This window comes from Elephas maximus, chromosome 8, assembly GCF_024166365.1.
Source record: "Elephas maximus indicus isolate mEleMax1 chromosome 8, mEleMax1 primary haplotype, whole genome shotgun sequence".
Taxonomy (NCBI): domain Eukaryota; kingdom Metazoa; phylum Chordata; class Mammalia; order Proboscidea; family Elephantidae; genus Elephas; species Elephas maximus.
In genome coordinates this window covers 118545356-118564800 of record NC_064826.1, presented here as the reverse complement: position 1 = coordinate 118564800, position 19445 = coordinate 118545356, and the positions used below count along the sequence as shown (strand labels likewise).

At 37.9% G+C, this 19445-nt stretch overlaps 1 pseudogene; it reads left to right on the top strand.

The window, feature by feature from the left end:
- The window catches only part of LOC126081605 (60S ribosomal protein L10-like), a 39940-nt pseudogene extending 27958 nt beyond the window's left edge, over positions 1-11982 (top strand).
- Positions 11983-19445: the final 7463 nt, after the last annotated feature.

Genomic DNA, 19445 nt, shown 5'->3' with positions numbered 1-19445 from the left:
CAAGCCAGATTCAGAAGAGAGCTTGGAACCAGGGATATCATTGCTGATGTCAGATGCATCCTGGCTGAAAGCAGAGAATGCTGGAAAGATGTTTACCTGTGTTTTATTGGCTATGCAATGGCATTCTGCTGTGTGCATCATAAATTATGGATAACATTGCAAAGAATGGAAATTCCAGAACACATAATTGTGTTCATGAGGAACTTGTACGTAGATTAAGAGGCAGTTGTTCAAACAGAACAAGAGGATACTGCATGGTTTAAAGTCAGGAAAGGTGTGTGCCAGGGTTGTGTCTTTTCACCATATTTATTCAATCTGTATGCTCAGCAAATAATCTGAGAAGCTGGACTATAAGAGGGAGAATGGGCATCAGGATTGAAGGAAGACTCATTAACAACCTGCATTATGCAGATGACACAACCTTCCTTGTTCAAAGTGAAGAGGACTTGAAGCACTTACTGATGAAGATCAAAGACCACAGCCTCAGTATGGATTATTCCTCAACATAAAGAAAACAAAAATCCTCACAGCTGGATCAATAAGTAACATCATGATAGACAAAAGATTGAAGTTGTCAAGGATTTCATTTTACTTGGATTCACAATGAATACCCATGGAAGCGGCAGGCAAGAAATGAAACGACACATTGCATTGGGCAAATATGCTCTAAAAGGCCTCTTTAAAGTGTTGAAAAGCAAAGATGTCACTTTGAGGACTAAGGTGCACCTGACTAAAGCATTGGTGTTTTCAATCACTTCATATGTGTGTGAAAGCTGGACATTGAATAAGGAAAACAAAAGAGGAATTGATGCCTCTGATTTATGGTGTTGGCAAAGAATATTGAATATACTGTGGTCTGCCAAAATAATGAACAAATCTGACTTGGAATAAGTACAGCCAGAATGCTCCTTAAAAGCAAGGATAGAATGACTTCATCTCACATGCTTTGGACTTGTTATTAGGAAGAATCAGTCCCTGGAGAAGGACATCATGCTTGGTTAAGCAGAGGGTCGGCAAAGAAGAGGAAGACACTCATTGAGATGGATTGACACAATGGTTGCAACAACGGGTTCAAGCATAACAATGATTGTGAGGATGGCGCAGGACCTGGCAGTGTTTCATTCTGTTGTGCATGGGGTTTCTAAGAGTCAGAACCAACTAGAGGGCACCTAACAACAACAACGGAGAGTGTTTCTACTTTATGTTATGACAAAGCACTGTAATGATACTGTTATACACAATTTTGTGTGTCTGCAAGATAAAGGATAAAATGATGAATCAAAACGTGTGCTATTTTATTTAAACTTATATAAACATTTGCACACTATGTTTATATAGTGTGCAAATGTTTATATGGAGAGGACCTGTGCCTCTGAGAAAGGCACTGGTCCTCTCCACCTTCACTGACCATACCTGCTGAGGCGGTCTCCTGTCACCCTTACATGAGTGGGATAAATATTCACGTATGATTGCCAGTTGTTTTTTGTTTTGTTTTGTTTTTGTAACTGGCAGAGTTAAACTTAGACTAATGCGACGGGTATAAAAAGCTATATTCTCCTTTTATTTATTTATTTTTTTAAGTTTCTTGAATGGTTCCAATTTGTATCATCTCAACCAGTGGGTAAATCAAAAACTTCTAAGAGGGGTTCTTTTTGAGAACCACAGGTTTGTTACGCCTCTGTAAGTCTAAGAGTCCATGATATATGTGCATGTGGAGCTTTAGCCAAACAATGTTTTCCTTTTGTTAAATACTTATAAATATGTATCTTGAGTAGGAAAAATGCAATCACCATTTTTTGATTTTATAAATGCCCTGCAGGCCCCAACAGAGCCACCGGGTAATTATCATTGTGACTGATAAATATCATATCAGGACCAGTGAAACCTCCTCACCCTGTGGGGAGCTATATGACTCTGACTGACACGATGATTCATTACACACAAATACCATGAGTTTTCACAGCTCTTAGGCCCGATTTTCCTTTTCCCAGAAGCACTGAAAGCAGGTGAAATATTAGGGTGTGAAACTTTTAGTGGTGATTCAACCACTGACATAATCGCCTCTGACTTCTGAAGAGAGCTCTTCTAAATTATTCATACCACTTGCTTGGCATATGCAGTTCCCTTGGGAGACATGCCGTTTCTAATGCATATTCGTTTAGAGCTATTTTAGTGGAATTGTTGATAATCAGGTTCTTTTGCTGTTTGAGGAGAGCATTTATTGAAAAGGTGCTATAGAAAAGAAACTATCCCATAGTTATAAAGATTAAAAAACAAGTGCATTCCTCAAGGTCTGGAGGTGGAGACAAATACTTGACAATTACTTATATTATGTAATAAACACCTAATACTTACACAATGCTATGAGAAAAGAGAGGTTGGATCATTAATTATGTCTTGGGAATATGAGTATGGAGATGAGAGTTATTAATAAAATGGAAATGAAATTGGATTTGATTCTTTAGAAATAACTATAATTTTCAGTCATACATGGAAAACAAATGTCATTACAAGTATCATTGAAGAATAAAAACAAAACACAAAAGAAACAAAAAGGCTTTGGGGAAGTCCAAGCCTTACTGTGGCTCTAGAATAAGGTTCTTAGAGTAGGGGTGTGATAGGCAGGCTTCTAAGATGGTCCCCAGTGATCTTCACCTCCTGGTATTAATACCAGTGTGTAATTGCCTCCCCTTGAGAGTACACTAAACATAGTGACTTGCTTCTAACCAACATAATATGGCAAAGTATTACTTTGTAATTCTTGCTAATAGACTCACACTTTAGCTTTCTTGTTTTGCTTGCCTTAATAAAGCAATCTGTCATGTTGGAGGAGCCCAGATGGCTCCAAAAGCCAGAAAGAAACCAAGACTCTCAATCCAACAGACTGTAAGGAAATGAACCTTGCCAGCAACCACGTGATCTTGGAAGTAGATGTTTCAGTCAAGCTTTTAGATGATACAGCTCAGCCAACACCTTGACTATAGGCTGTGGTAGAACAACCATCTCAGTTTCCCTGGGACTAAGGGATTTCCTGGGGTAAGGATTTTCAGTGCTAAAATAGTTTAGAAAATCCTTAATAAATTTGGGTAAGTAGGTCATCCTACACAGAAGATGGGATTGAGTTGCGTCTAGATTACTGATCCACAGAAATTGGGAGATAATAAATGTATGCTGTTTTAAGCTGGTGATTTTTGTGGTAATTTGTTTCCTAGCAATAAATAAGCAAAAAAGGATGAGTCTGAAAATAATGAACAGGTTGAAGTTGCAAAGGGTTTTGTTTTATTTGACAGACCAGGGAATACAGAATATTCAGGGGACAATTGAATGCCAACATGAGTTTTGAGCAGAAGAGTGTTTGGTGAATTCTTTGCAAAGTTCTTGCTGGTGGCAGGGTGGTATGGGTTCCATCAATGATATTTATAATAGCAATTTAATAACAATAATGCAAACACTGAGTAAGCTATTGCTACATATTTACAAATATTATTTAATTTTCCCCAAAGGTCTATACATTTTCAGTCTGCATTTCAGAAATGGAGGAACATGTCTAATGTCAGCAGCCTGTACTTGGGAGTCAAGATTTGAACCTCCATCTGTGAACACTGATCAGAGACATATAACCCACTTTAAACAAAATTCACTGCTATGGAGTTCATTCCAACTCATAGCGACCCTATAGGACAAAGTAGAACTGCCCCATAGGGCTTCGAAGGCTGTAAATCCTGTGGAAGCCAACTACCACATCTTTCTCCTGTGGAGTGGCTAGTCGGTTAGAACCACCGATCTTTCCGTTAGCAGCCAAGTGCTTAACCACTGCACCACCAGGACTCCTTCAGAAAGATATAGTAAATATTTAGGACACATTTAATTTTCAGGTATTGAGCAATGAATCAAATTTTTAGAGTATGAATGTTCTAATTGTAGAGATGTCAAATGAATATGGTATTCACCTTTTTTATTGGCTGAAGTTTGAAAGTACTTATATCTTCATACAAAAAAACAATGCATTAGTTGCTGAATTGAAGATAAAAAAAATGCATGCCTGAATGTCGTTCACGAAAGTTAACTGAGCATGTCCTTTGTGATGATCATGTATTGGCAAAAGGGAGAAGGCTGAGGCATGGATGTTTCTTCAAGGAACCAAGTTCACCATTGTGGATGACAGTAAGAACAGATAAGCCTAAGGGAAACAACAGTATTAAAGAAGTTAAGCTGGAGTTAATTAAGAAAATAAGAGGAGGATGTCAAGTACACAGAGGTGGAAGTGAGTAGGACAAACAATAGCTCCAGGGGAAGTTAAATATTTGTAGGCATTGCTATGTGTAAATAAACGTGAAAATCCTAGTGATTCTAGGGCAGTGGACTCATAAACACCAATGGTTATGAAGATGGTACAGGGCCACTTCCTTCTGTTATACACAAGGTCGCCATGAGTCAGAGCCGACTTGACGGCAACTAACAACAACATAAATGTTCAAAATGACCCCGGCTGAGAGAAATAAAACATAAATAGGACATTAATCACAGAAGAAATTGAAAAAAACTTTCAAATATACTCCCAAATAAGAAATAGGTGAGGTAGTTCCACTGATGGATTCTACAAAAGAATGAAGTTTATGTGAACTGATGCTTACACCATAAAAAAAAAAAAAGAAGAAAATTTCAGATGTTGATGTAATGACATATTTTGCCTTTCACACCAGCATAGATTAAGTTTTCCATACTAAGTGTCAAATGCTAACAAAATCTGAAAACTATCATGACATGGCAACTGGACTTCTTTCAATTTATTCTACAAATTTCATGGGCAACTTTGCACTTACAAAGCTTTGTAATAGCAAACAAAACAAAATAAAAACCTACTAATCGCCTAATTACAATTACAGTAAAGTCCTGTAAAAGTAATTCTGACCTATGCATTCCATGAAAATCAATGCAAATACTAGAAAGAATGAACTGGGTTGGCATGTGCTGACATGGAAAACCTTGAGAGAATATTATTAAATATTTTTAAAAGCAGGGTATAGAACCAGGATCTTCAATACGCTATTTAAAATACAGGTGAAAAGGCAGAGAAAGAACTACAGAAAGAGCTAGAACTAAAGAGACAGGTAGAGATAGAGGGAGATGACAGAGACAGAGAGAGCGAGATAGAGCCACCCCAGTGTGTATGTTCAAGGAAAATTTCTGGAAGTGTTTATAGGAAGCTGTAGATAATTTTTCTCTAGGGAATAGAATTGTGGATTTAGTAAAAGCTGAAAACTGGCTTTTGTTTCTTTTTTATTATGAACTATTTCATATTCACACCCATATAAAGTATAATATAAATATCATTACTTCCCCAACAACCAATTAAAAAATGAAATATTACAAATACATCACCCCACGTGGCCTTCAATGTTCACAATCCCCTCTCTCCTTTCAGAGGTAAAATATATGAGTGGCTTTGCATATTTTTACATTTGCAAAATATAGAAGAGTAATACATGTATCCTATTATAACTTTTTTCTACTCTAATTGTTATTATTCTTGTAGTTGTTGTTGTTGTATTTTGTCATGTTAATACCCCCACAATATATCGTTATTCTATAGCTCTTTATTTCTTTAGGACCTGAGGGAGGTAACTTGCATAGTCTATTTACACACTTCTTTTTATTTTTTTACATTCTAACTCTCATTTTTGAGTTTAGCCTGATATGAAAATCTATATAATAATTATTTTCCATCAGTATTTTGACATTGCCACTCCATTTGCTCCTGGCCTGTTTTATTGCTGAGGGGAAATCTCTTGTCACTTTCATTCCTTTCAAGGTAATCTTTTCTCCTTTGTAATGGCATCTTTAAAAAAGAAAGAAAAATTTCCCTCCCCAATAAATGTAGATCTGTAGGAACTTGCAAACAGTACAGGGAGGTTCTATGTATCCTTCACCTAGTTCCTTCCAATGGCTTAATCTTAAGTAACTACAATGAGTAATTTGACATTGATACAATGTACACGTATAATCAAAAACCAAACCCATTGCCGTCGAGTCAATTCTGACTCATTGTGACACTAAAGGACAGAGTAGAACTGCCCCATATGGTTTCCAAGAAGCTCCTGGTAGATTTGAACTGCTGACCTTTCGATTAGCAATTATAGCTCTTAACCACTATACCACCAGGGTTTCCATGTGTGTGATAGTTCTGTATAATATTATCACTTGTGTAAACTAAGGTGAGCACCATCATCTAGATACAGAGACAGCGCTCCCTTATGCTACCCCTTTGAGGTCATACTCCCCCATTGACCCCCGCACCATCCCTAACCTCATCTCTATAATGTCATTTCAAGAATGTTATATACATGCAATCGTACAGCACGTAACATTTTGATATTGGCTTTTCTCTCTCAGCATAATGTCCTTGAGGTTCACTCAAGTTGTGGCATACGTCAACAGTTTCGCTGAGCAGGATTCCATGTGGGTGTTTGTTTAACCAAAGGACATATACTGGCTGTTTCTATGTTTTTGCTATAAATAAAGCTGCTATGAACAACTGTGTACAGGTTTTGTGTGGACAGAAGTTTTCATTTCTCTGGAATATGTCCAAGAGTGCAGTTAGTTGCTGGATCGTACGGTAACAGTGCGTGTAATTTTGTAAGGAACGGCCTAACTATTTTTCAGAGGGGCTGTAAAATTTTAAATTCACACCAGCAATGTTTGAGAGATCTAGTTTCTGCATTCTCACCAGCATTTGGTGTTGTTGCTATTTTTTATTTTAGCTGTTTTGATGGGTGTGTAAGACTATGTCATTGTGGTCTTAGTTTGCATTTCTCTGATGGCTAGTGATGTTGCTTATCAGTGCTTACTCACCCTCTACATAACCTCTTCAGTGAAGGATCTCTGCATGTCTTTTACCCTTGTTCTAACTGGATTGTTTGTCTTTTTGCTGTTGAGTTTTGAGAGCTATTTATATAGACTAGGTATGAGTCCTCTGTCAGATATGTGGTTTACAAATATTTTCTTGCCATCTGTTGTGGATATTTTTTATCCTCTTATTAGGGTCTTTTGCAGAGCAAAAGTTTTTAAATTTATGAATCCCATTTTATGTTATTCTCTTTTATGGATGGTGTTTTTATTATTATTATTATTGTACTTCAGTTGAAGGTTTACACAATAAACTAGTTTCTCATTAAAAAATTAGCAACCACATTGTTTTGTGACATTAGTTACCAACCCCAAGACACCTCAACACTCTCCCTTCTCGACCTTGGGTTCCCCATTACCAGCTTTCCTGTCCCCTTCTGCTTCTAGTCCTTGCCCCCAAGCTATTGTTCCACTTTAGTCTTGTTTTATATAATGGGCCTGTTTAATCTTTGGCTGAAGGGTAAACCTCAAGAGTGATTTCATTACTGAACTAAAAGGGTGTCCAGCAACCATATTCCTGGGTTTTCTCCAGTCTCTGTCAGGCCAGTAAGCCTGGTCTTTTTTGTGAGCTAGAATTTTGTTCTACATTTTTCTCCAGCTCTGTCCAGGATCCTCTATTGTGATGCCTGTCAGGGCAGTCAGCGGTGGTAGCTGGGCACTATTTAGTTGTGCTGGACTGTCTGGTGCAGGCTGTGGTAGTTTTGGTCCTTTAATCTTTTGGACTAATCTTTCCCTTTTGTCTTTGATTTTCTTTATTCTCCCTTGCTCCTGATGGGGTGAGACCAGCGGAGTATCTTAGATGGCTGCTCACAAGCTTTTAAGATCCCAGATGCTATTCACCAAAGTAGAATGTAGAACATTTTCTTTATAAACTATGTCATTTGAGCTAGATGTTCCCCCAAGACCATGGTCCCCACAGCCCTTACCCTAGTAATTTGGGCCCTCAGGGAGTTTGGATGTGTCTATGGAGTCTCCACGACCTTGCCTTGTACAAGTTGTGCTGGCTTCCCCCGTATTGTGTACTGTCTTACCCTTCACTTAAGTTACTGCTTATCTATTGTCTTTTTAGTGTTTTTCCATCCCCATTCCTCCCCCACCCCTCTATAGTTCTTCTCCTAACTTTTTAATATTTCCTTACTTTTTAATACTTTTTATATTTATACATGTATTTCTAAGGCTCTTGTTTTCACTGCTTATAATATCCTATGGAATGAAGAAAAACCATTTGGTTTAGGCCTTTTCCTGTTGCTAGACATGTAGAACATCCATTTTCTCCCATGGTATCTAGGAAAGGTGTCAGGAACTTTCTTGAGCACGTCTTTTTATCTTCATGTTTGTCTCTCTAGGATTGATACATAGGAGTGGAATGATTGGGTTATATGATAAGTACAATTTCTAATTTACTCAGTACTTCCAAATTTCCAAAATTCAAATTACACAAATACTTGCAAAGTATTAATGTTCCCCTTGCTCCACATTTGCACCAATATTTTATTTTGTCAAAGTTTTTTTTAATTTTGGCTTATGTTTGTGAAACAGTAACACATGTTCTTAATTCCCATTTCCCAATTATTACTAAGCTTGGCCATATGAGACATAAATTCCAGTTGCCTATTTATATGCAGTTTCCTTCTGTATCTAGGCATATGGGAGACTTCATTTTGTAGCCTCATTATTTTTCCTTTCTGTGGAGGAAGGGATTACAGAAATATCATTAGCTGTATTCTTTAACAAATCTGTGTGTGATTTAGGACCTCTGCTAGAATGCAGCATCTTTTCATGTTGATGTCTTAATATGATTTTCAGTGTAACATGCAAGTTCCTAACGTTTGTATATCAAATGCTTTTTCACATGATCTGTAAAAGTCATGAGGCCTTTCTGTTTAATCTTTAAAATAGTGAATCACATAGACTGTCTAATCTTGAATCAGCCTTGCATTCCTGGGAGGGACCCAACCTGGAATTATCTCTTATATACATTGCTGACTTAGGTTTGCTAAAAATTCTGTTAGAAGTGTAACCTCCATGTTCATAAATAAGCTTGATCTATAATTATTCTTTTCTATATATCTGAATTTGGGTTTTGATATTACAATTGTACTAGCCTTTTAAAATTAATTTGGAAATATTCATTACATCCCATTATTTGGAATATTTGATAGAACTCACTTAATTAAATGCACCTTTTTTTTTTCTGTGAATATCTTAAATCCTGTTTCAATTACTCCAATGGTTACAGGTCCATTGAGGTTTTCTACATCATCTCAAGTCAGATTCGTAAAGTTACGCTGCTCTAGGAAATTGTCCAATCTATTTATTTAAAAAATTATGGGCAGGCTACTACTGGTCCAAACAAGATAGCGAGAACTATGCTTCTTCCCTGTTCTTCTCTGCTAAATAAGACGATCAGCAGTTGCCGCGGAGCCAGTTCTGACTCATGGCCGCCCCATGTATGTCAGAGCGGAACTGTGTTCCATGTGGTTTTCAGGGGCTGATTTTTTAGAAGTAAATCACCAGGCCTTTCTCGCAAGGTAGCTCTGGGTGGACTTGAACCTCTGAACTTTTGGTTAGCAGCTGAGTGCATTAACTGTTTGCACCACCCATCACAACTGTAAATCCTGGAAATAATGGAAGAGACAAGCAACAGAGAACTCTAAAATGTACTAAGAAGAAGGCAAACTGGTTAGGAACTCCAGGATAGGTGGAGCAATACAGTGACTTAGTTCTCCAACCGAATAAAGAAGGCTAACTGAACCCTGCATTTATTGATCCCCAAACTAGCAAGAGAAGGCAATTCATGTAGGTTCATTCCTCCCCTGGACTGAACAAGACATCTTTTGACAATACCAGTGAGTCCAGCAAGTCCAGCAAGGGGAATCAATTTGGAGCTTGGCTAACAAAAGCAGACAGGGAAAATGCTTGCCTTCTTTTCTGCTAGCTAGAGATACTGAGTCACCTTGCAAAGCTCGCAAGAGGGACCCCACAACACAAGAACTTGGGCCAAGGAGTATCATTATCCCCAAGGCCTGAGACTATCCTCCCTGCCCAGAAATACCAGGACACCCAGCAGCCTGGGGACACTGGTGGGGAGTCTTGCCACAACAAGTGTCTGGCCTGGGAAGTTGTTCCTTCCCCTTCTAGATTCCACCACAACTGCAGTGTGCCTGGGAAGTCTCCATCCCCTTGTGATTGAGACTCCAGGCCCTGCTTAGCAGAAGAGAGGGATGGCTGGGTGGAACTGGCAAGAGGGACCCACAACGGATCTCTTCCAGTTAGTTGGCTAGGAAATTGCCCTCCAAATTTCTTGGCATAGACGAAGGAGCACCTCATCATTTTCATCATGAGTTTTATAAATCATACTTAACGATTGAAAGAAAATTATAACACCATTAGTTGTATCAAAAAATGATACTTAAAAGTGGGAAAGGTAAAGAGACATAAAAAGAAGTGAAGTTTCCATACTCAATATGATAAAATGTTGATATCAGTAGATAGTGGTTAGTCACACATGTATATTTGAACACCCAAAGCAACAACCATGAAAACTATACAAAGAGATATACTCTAAATCACTATAAATAAACACAGATCATGAAAATATGTTTAAGAAACTCACAGGGAGGTAGGAAACGAGAAACAGAGGGATGAGAATCAGAGAAAACAAACAAAAAACTTACAAAACTTCAGCTTAAATGCTAGCATATCAATAATTATTTTAATATGAATGGTCTAAATATACCAATTAAAAATAGATTAAAAAAACCTCAATCCAGCTATATACTGTTTATAAGAAACTCAGTTCAAATATAGAAAATAGAAAATTACACACCAATATCTCTGTCATGGATTGAATTGTGTCCCCAAAAAATATGTCAACTTGGTTAGGCCATGATTCTCAGTATTGTGTGATTATCCTCCATTTTATGATTGTAATTTTATGTTAAAGAGGATTAGTGTGGGATTGTAACATCCTTACTAAAATCACATCCCTGATCATGTAAAGGGAGTTTGCCTGGGGTGTGGCCTGCACCAACTTTTATCTAACAAGAGATAAAAGGAAAGAGAAGCAAGCAGAGAGTTGGGCACCTCACACCACCAAAAAAGCAGGGCCGGGAACAGAGCACATCCTTTGGACTTGGGGTCCCTGTGCTGAGATGCTCCCGGACCAAGGAAAGACTGATGACAAGGACCTTCTTTCATAGTCGACAAAGACAGAAAGCCTTTCCCTGGAGCCAGAGCCCTGAATTTGGACTTCCAGCCTGCTGGACTATGAGAGAATACACTTCGCTTTTTTAAAGCCATCTACTTGTGGTATTTCTGCTATAGCAGCACTAGGTGACTAAGACAGTCTCTGATGAACTAAGGTGCAAAAAATCGTCAGCAAAACACCAGCACTTTTCCTTCGGCACACCGTAAAGATCCTGGTGTCACCATGGGCAGCCCCCCTGACCATTGTTACTGGTAATATAAGAACAAGCTCTACCCGAAGTCCCACTTCTCCTGAGGTATCCCTGATGGCAAGATTGGCATCTTTGACCTGGGTCAGAAGAAGGCAAAAGTGGATGGGTTCCCACTCTGTGGCCACGTGGTGCCTGATGGGTATGAGCAGCTCTGCTCAGAAGCCCTGGGGACTGCCTGTATTTGTGCCAACAAGTGCATGGTGAAAAGTTGTGGCAAAGATGGCTTTCACATCCGAGTGTGGCTCTATTCCTTTCATGTCATCCACATCAAGAGGCTGTTGTCCTGTTCTGGGGCTGACAGGCTCTAGACCGGTGTGTGAGGTGCCTTTGGAAAAGTCCATGGTACATTGGCCAGGGTCCATGTTGGCCAAGTCACCATTTCATCTGCACCAAGCTACAAAACAAGGAGCATGTGATTGAGGCCCAATGCAGGGCCAAGTTAAAGTTTCCTGGGTGCCAGAAGACCCCTATCTCCAAAAAGTGGGGCTTTACCAAGCTTAATGCTGATGAGTTTGAAGACATGGTGGCTGAAAAGTGCCTCATCCTGGATGGTTGTGGAGTCAAATACAGTCCCAGTCATGACCTCTTGGAAAAGTGGAGGGCCCTGCATTCCTGAAGGCTTTGGCAGCACTGCCCTGCCTGACCAGTAAAAAACCCAAAAACCAAACCCATTGCTGTCAAGTTGATTCCGACTCAAAGGGACCCTCTAGGACAGAGCAGAACTGCCCCATAGAGTTTCCAAGGAGCACCTGGTGGATTTGAACTGCTGATCTTTTGGTTAGCAGAGGTAGCACTTAACCACTACACCACCAGAGTTTCCACCTGACCAGTGCCCACCAGTAAACTGACCTTCCCGTCTCTATGTTGCCCACCAATAAATTGAACTTCCTGTCAAAAAAATACACGTGTATTATATATATATGTGTATATATGTGTATATATATGTATACATATGTATGTGTGTGTATATACATATGTATGTGTGTGTGTATATATATATATGCTGCCAAACAGAATCCCACAATGTATAAAAAGAATTACATATTTTCCCAACGTGGGTTTTATTCCACATATGTAAGACTAGATCAGCACTAGAAAATTGATCAATGTAACCCACCATATCAACAAGCTGAAGAAGAAAAATCACATACTAATTAAGAAAATACATTTGACAAAATTCAATACCAACTCAAGATAAAACAAATTTCATAAAACTAGAGAGAGAAGCTTCATTTTGATAAAGAGCATCTGCAAAAACCTACAGCTAACATCATACTAGACACTTCAATATGTAATAAAGGAAATTAAAGGCATAGAGTTTGGAAAAGAAGGAATAAAACCGTTCCTATTTTTAGATGACATGATTGTTTTGTAGAAAATTCCAAGGAATCTACAAAAGAACTTCTATAAATGAGTTACACTATACAAAATCAACACAAAAATATCAATCACAGTTATGTATATTAACAATGAACCTGTGGATACCGAAATTGACAATCCAATTCCATTTTCAGTCACTCCAGGGAAAATGAAATATGTAAGTATACACTTGAAAAGTCATGTACAGCGTCTGGATGTAAAAGAAAAATTCAAAATTGATGTGACATCAGAGAAGACCTAGGTAAATTCAAGGGCATATTTTATCCCTAGATTGAAAGACTCAGTATAGCAAAGATGTGAATTCTCCCAAATTATTCTACAAGCTTAATGAAATTGCTATCAAGATTCCAACAAGGTTTTTTTTTTTTTTTTTTTAATAAACATAAACCCATCATGGTGCAGTTGGATTCTGACTGATAGTGACATTATAGGACAGAGTAAAACTGTCCCATAGGGTTTCCAAGAAGCAGCTGGTGGATTTGAACTGCCAAATTTTGCTTAGCAACTGAACTCTTAACAACTTTGCCACCAGGGCTCCTTTTATAGACATAGATCAGCTTATTATAAAATTTATATAGAAAATCCCTAAAGAGCTGAAACAATCTTGAGAAAGAATAAAATGAAAGGGATACCCACTTTATTACCCAGATCAAATCTTATAGCTACTGTAATGCAGACAGTGTGGTACTGGCAGTGGGATGGACGCACAGATCAATGAAACAAACTGGAGGACCAAGAAGTAGGCTCACGCTAAGATGCTCAACTGATTTTTGATAAAGATGCAAAAGTAATTCAATGAAATAAAGATAACGTTGACAACCTTTTTAACAAATGGTGCTGGAGTGCTCGGACATTCATACGCCAAAAAATAAACCTCCACCTAAGACTCACACCTTATACAAAACTTAACTGAAAATAAATCACAGATTTAAATGTAAGCTATAAAACTTCCTGGGAAAAGTAGAAGAAAATCTTCAGTATGTAGGACTAGGCAGAGTTCTTAAACTTGGCATCAAAGACACAATCCATAAAAGAAAAAATGGACAAATTGGACCTCATCAAAAGTAAATACTTTGGCCTTAAGAAAGTCCATGTGAAGAAAATGGGAAGGCAATCTACAGAATGTACAAAAATATTTGCTAACCACATATATGACAAATAACTTATTTAGAATATATAAAAAATCTCAAAAGTCGACGGTAAAAAATCAGTCAAATAAAAAATGGGCAAAACACATTAAGACATTTCACTGAAGAGGTTATAAACAGATAAACATATTAAAAGATGCTCACTATCATTCTTTGTAGGGAAATGCAAGTTAAAACCGCAATGAGATATCACTGCTTGCTAACAAAAATGGTCACAACGAGATCTAGTGAAGACACCAAATGCTGGTGAGGTTGGGGAGAAGCTGGATCACTTATACATTGTTGGTGGAAATGTAAAATGGTATGGCCACTCTGGAAAAAAATTGGCAAATGCTTATAAAATTAAATTTACACTTACTCTACAATCCAGGAATTGCACATTTGGGCATTTGCCACAGAGAAATGAAAACTTATGGTCTCATAAAAACCTGGACAGGAATGTTCATAGCAGCTTTATTCATTGCAGCCCAAAGGTGGAAACAGTCCAGACGTCCTTCAACAGGTGAACGGTTAAACAAACTGTGGTATATTCATACCATGAAATACTGCTGAGTAGTAAAAAGAATCAGCAATTGATCTAAACAACAAATTGTATAATCTTCAGAGTATTACGCTTAATAAAAAAAAAAAACACTCAAATACTATATGATCAAATTTATATAACATTTTTGCGAAGACAATATTTTTGAAATGGAAAAAAGATTAGTGGTTGCAGGGAGTGGCACGATCTAGGGGTGAGGGAGGAGGAAGGTTAGGTAGGGCTGGAGGAGAGTGTGGTTAAAAACGGCAACGTCGGGAATCTTGGTGGTGACGGAACCCTTTATTTTAGTTGATGCACGCACACCCACATACACACACAGAGAGACACACACAAATGATTGCAATTAAAACTGGGAAAATCTGATTAAGATCGGTGGATTGGATCAAAGTCAATATCCTAGTTGTGCTATATACTATAACAAAAATATACTATAGTTTTGAAAAATCGTATTATTGGGAAGAAACATGGGATGTCTCTGTTTTATTGCTTACAACTGTATGCGATTGCACTATAATTCACAGAAAATGTTAATATAAAATTTATTAGCATAAACATTTTCATAGTATTCTTATTAAAAATATTTTGCTCTGTAATTATGTTTCCTTTTTAGTTATATTTTAGTATTTCATTTTTATATTTATGTTATTATAGCTGTTTAAAGGAACTAACTTTGGCTTTGCAGTACTTTAAGTACTTTAAAAATATTTTTGAATAATATTTTGTCTTTCCAGCATCTTTCATACAAATTCTATAAATTTCTATTCTCACTCTTGTCGTTTCCCTCCTTACATATTCTTCGGGTTATTCTGTGCTTCATTTTTTTAACTTCTTATAGCCTTCTTTTTTTAAAAAAAAAAAAATTATTTTATTTTGTTTTTGATGAAAATTTACACAGCGAGCTAGGTTCCCATATGACAATTTCCACGCAAGTAGTTCAGTGACATTAGATACATTCATCACAATGTGTCAACATTCTCTTTAATTGTGCTCAGTTTGTTCCCTTTCTAGTACTCTAGTTTCCCTGCCCCTTATCTTCTCATCTTTGCTTTTGAGTAATTGTTGACCTTTTGGTTTCCTACTTACAGTTTTTAAGTAGGGCACCGATCTTATGGGTAAGGGTAATATCCTTTATTTTGGGTGCCACTCTGCTATTTTGCTGAAGAGTAATCTCAGGGGATAGATCTGGGTTCTAGGTTTAGAGTGTCTCAGGGTGACAATCTTAGGAAGCCCTTTGTTCTTTACAGTTTTAGTTTGTCTGGCTTTTTGTTTTTTAATAAGAATTTGAGTTCTGCTCTGTATTTTTCTCCCATTCTATTCAGGACCAACCATTTTGACCCCAGTCAGAACTGTCAGTAATGGTAGCCGGGTATCATTCAGTTTTCTGGTTTCAGGGTAGATGAGGTTGTGGCTTATGTAGACTTCTTTTGTCTCTGAGCTTTTGGTTACCTTCTTACTGTTTCTTTCCTGGCAAGTAGAGATCTTTGTTGTATCTTAGATGGCTGCTCACAAGCTTTTAATACCCCAGATGCTACTCACTTTACTAGGATGCAGGTAATGATTTTGTGAACTATTTTACATCAATTGACTGAGTTGTCCCATTAAACTATGGTCCTAAGCCTTCAAACCCAGAAAGCCAATGTTGGAAGGTGTTTGGTTATGTCTGAGGAGTATCAGTATTTGTGTCTTCAATGAATAGGTATGCCCACACCGACATAATTTATTTGCACATATCTCTTTGTTCTATTTTTTTTTCAATATTGCTTTGGCTATTTGGGGTTTCTTTCCTTTCTATATGAACTTGGTCATTAGTTTTTCCATTTCAGTAAGGAATATTGTTGAGGTTCATATCGGAATTGCAATGCATCTGTAGATCACTTTAGGTAATATTGACATTTTCACTATATTAAGCCTTCTGATCCATGAGCATGGAATATCTTTCCATTTTTGTAGATCTCTTTTAGACTCTTGCAGTAATTTTAAAAATTTTTCACTGTATAAGTCTTTTATGTGCCTGATTAGGTTTACCCCTAGGTATTATTTTATTGATTTAGGGGCTATGGTATATGGTATTGTTGTCTTGATTTCTTTTTCGGAGTAGTCTTTGTTAACGTAGAGGAACCCAACTGATTTTTGTGTGTTGATCTTGTACCCAGCAACACTACTATATTCTTTTATTGGTTTCAGAAGTTTTCTTGTGGGATCTTTAGGGTCTTCTATGTACAGGACCATGTCATCTGCAAATAGATTTGGATAGCTTTTATTTCCATTTGGGTTAGCTTTTATTTCTCTTTCTTGTCTTCTTGCTCTGGCTAGGACTTCCAGTACAATGTTGAATAGGAGTGGTGATAATAGGCCATCCTTATCTAGATCCTTTTCTCATAGAGAAGGATCTCAGCCTTTCTCTGTTTGGCGTAATGTTGGCTGCTGATTTGGCATATATGCCCTGAATTATTTTGAGAAATTTTCCTTCTATTCCTATTTTGATGGGTGTTTTCATTGGAAAAGCTCATGGATTTTTTTCAAATGCCTTTTTGCATCATATGGTTCTTTTCCTTTATTTGTGTGGTGGATTATATTGATTGATTTTCTAATGTTGAACCACCCTTGTAATCCTGGTATGAATCTCACTTGATCATGGTATATGATTTTTTTTTGAAATGTTGGCTGAAGTCTGTTGGCTATAATTTTGCTAAAAATTTTTACATCTATGTTCACAAGGGATATTGGCCTGCACTTTTCTTTCTTTCTTTTCATTTTTCTTTTTTGTGATATCTTTGCCTGATTAAGGTATCAGGGTTGTGCTGGCATTATAGAAAGGGTTCGATAGTGCTCCATCTATTCTACATTTTTGAAGTGCTTGAGTAGGATTGGTGTCAACTCTTCTATGAGTGTCTGGTAGAATTCTCCAGTGTAGCCATCTGGTTCTGGACTTTTTGTTTGTTTGTTTTTGTTGACAGTCAGTGTTTTGATGACATCTTTTTTTTTTTTAATTTTATTGTGCTGTAAGTGAAAGTTTACAGATCAAGTCAGTCTCTCACACAAAAACTTATCTATACCTTGCTACATACTCCCAGTTGCTCTCCCACTATGAGACAGCCCGCTCTCTCCCTCTACTCTCTCTTTTCGTGTCCATTTTGCCAGCTTCTAACCCCCTCCACCTCCTCATGTCCCCTCCAGGCAGGAGGTGCCAACATAGTCTCAAGTATCTACCTGATTCAAGAAGCTCATTGCTCACCAGTATCCCTTTCCAACCCATGGTCCAGTCCAATCTCTGTCTGAAGAGTTGGCTTTGGGAATGGTTCCTGTCCAGGGCCAACAGAAGGTCTGGGGGCCATGACCACAGGGGTTCTTCCAGTCTCAGTCAGACCATTAAGTCTGGTCTTTTTACAAGAATTTGGGGTCTGTATCCCACTGCTCTATTGCTCCCTCGGGGGTTCTCTGTTGTGTTCCCTGTCAGGGCAGTCATCAGTTGTAGCCAAGCACCATCTACCTCTTCTGGTCTCAGGCTGATGTAGTCTCTGGTTCACGTGGCCCTTTCTGTCTCTTGGGCTCGTAATTACCTTGTGTCCTTGGTGTTCATCATTGTCCTTTGATCCAGGTGGGTTGAGACCAAATGATGCATCTTAGATGGCCACTTGCTAGCATTTCAGGCTCCAGATGCCACTCTCCAAAGTGGGATGTAGAATGTTTTCCCAATAGATTTTATATATTATGCCAATTGACTTAGATGTCCCCTGAAACCATGGTCCCCAAACCCCTGCCCCTGCTACACGGCCCTTTGAAGCATTCAGTTTATTCAGGAAACTTCTTTGCTCTTGGTTTAGTCCAGTTGCGCTGACCTTGCCTATATTGTGTGTTGTCTTTCCCATCACCTAAAGTAGTTCTTATCTACTATCTAATTAGTGGATACCCCTCTCCCACCCTCCCTCCCTCCCCCCTCTGTAACCATCAAAGGATATTTTCTTCTCTGTTTAAACTATTTCTCGAGCTCTTATAATAGTGGTCTTATACAATATTTGTCCTTTTGCAACTGACTAATTTCACTCAGCTCAATGCCTACCAGGCTTCTCCATGTTATGAAATGTTTCACAGATTCATCACTGTTCTTTACCGATGAGTAGTATTCCTTTGTGTGAATATGCCAGAACTTATCCATTCATCCACTGATGGGCACCTTGGTTGCTTCCATCTTTTTGCTATTGTAAGCAATGCTGCAATGAACATGGGTGTGTATATATCTGTTCAAGTAAAGGCTCTTATTTGTCTAGGATATATTTCAAGGAGTGGGATTGCTGGAGCCTATGGTAGTTCTATTTCTAGCTTTTTAAAGAAGCACCAAATCTATGGTTGTACCATTTGACATTCCTACTAGCAGTATGGAAGTGTTCCAATATCTCCACAGCCTCTCCAACATTTATTGTTTTGTGTTTTTTGGATTAATGCCGGCCTTGTTGGAGTGAGATGAAATCTCATTGTAGTTTTGATTTGCATTTCTCTAAAGGCTAATGATCTTGAGCATTTCCTCATGTATCTGTTAGCTACCTGAATGTCTTCTTTAGTGAAGTGCCTGTTCGTATCTTTTGCTCGTTTTTTAATTGGGTTGTCTTTTTGTGGTTGAGTTTTTGCAGTATCATGTAGATTTTAGAGATCAGGTGCTGATCAGAAATGTCATAGCTAAAAACTTTTTCCCAGTCTGTAGGTAGTTTTTTACCCTTTTGGTGAAGTCTTTGGATGAGCATAGGTGTTTGATTTTTAGGAGCTCCCAGTTATCTAGTTTTTCTTCTGCATTCTTAATAATGTTTTGTATACTGTTTATGCCATGTATTAGGGCTCCTAACATTGTCCCTATTTTTTCTTCCACGGTCTTTATCAGTTTAGATTTTATATTTAGGTCTTTGATCCCTTTTGAGCTCATTTTTGTGCATGGAGTGAGGTATGGGTCTTGTTTCATTTTTTGCAGATGGATATCCAGTTATGCCAGCACCATTTGTTTAAAAGACTATCTTTCCC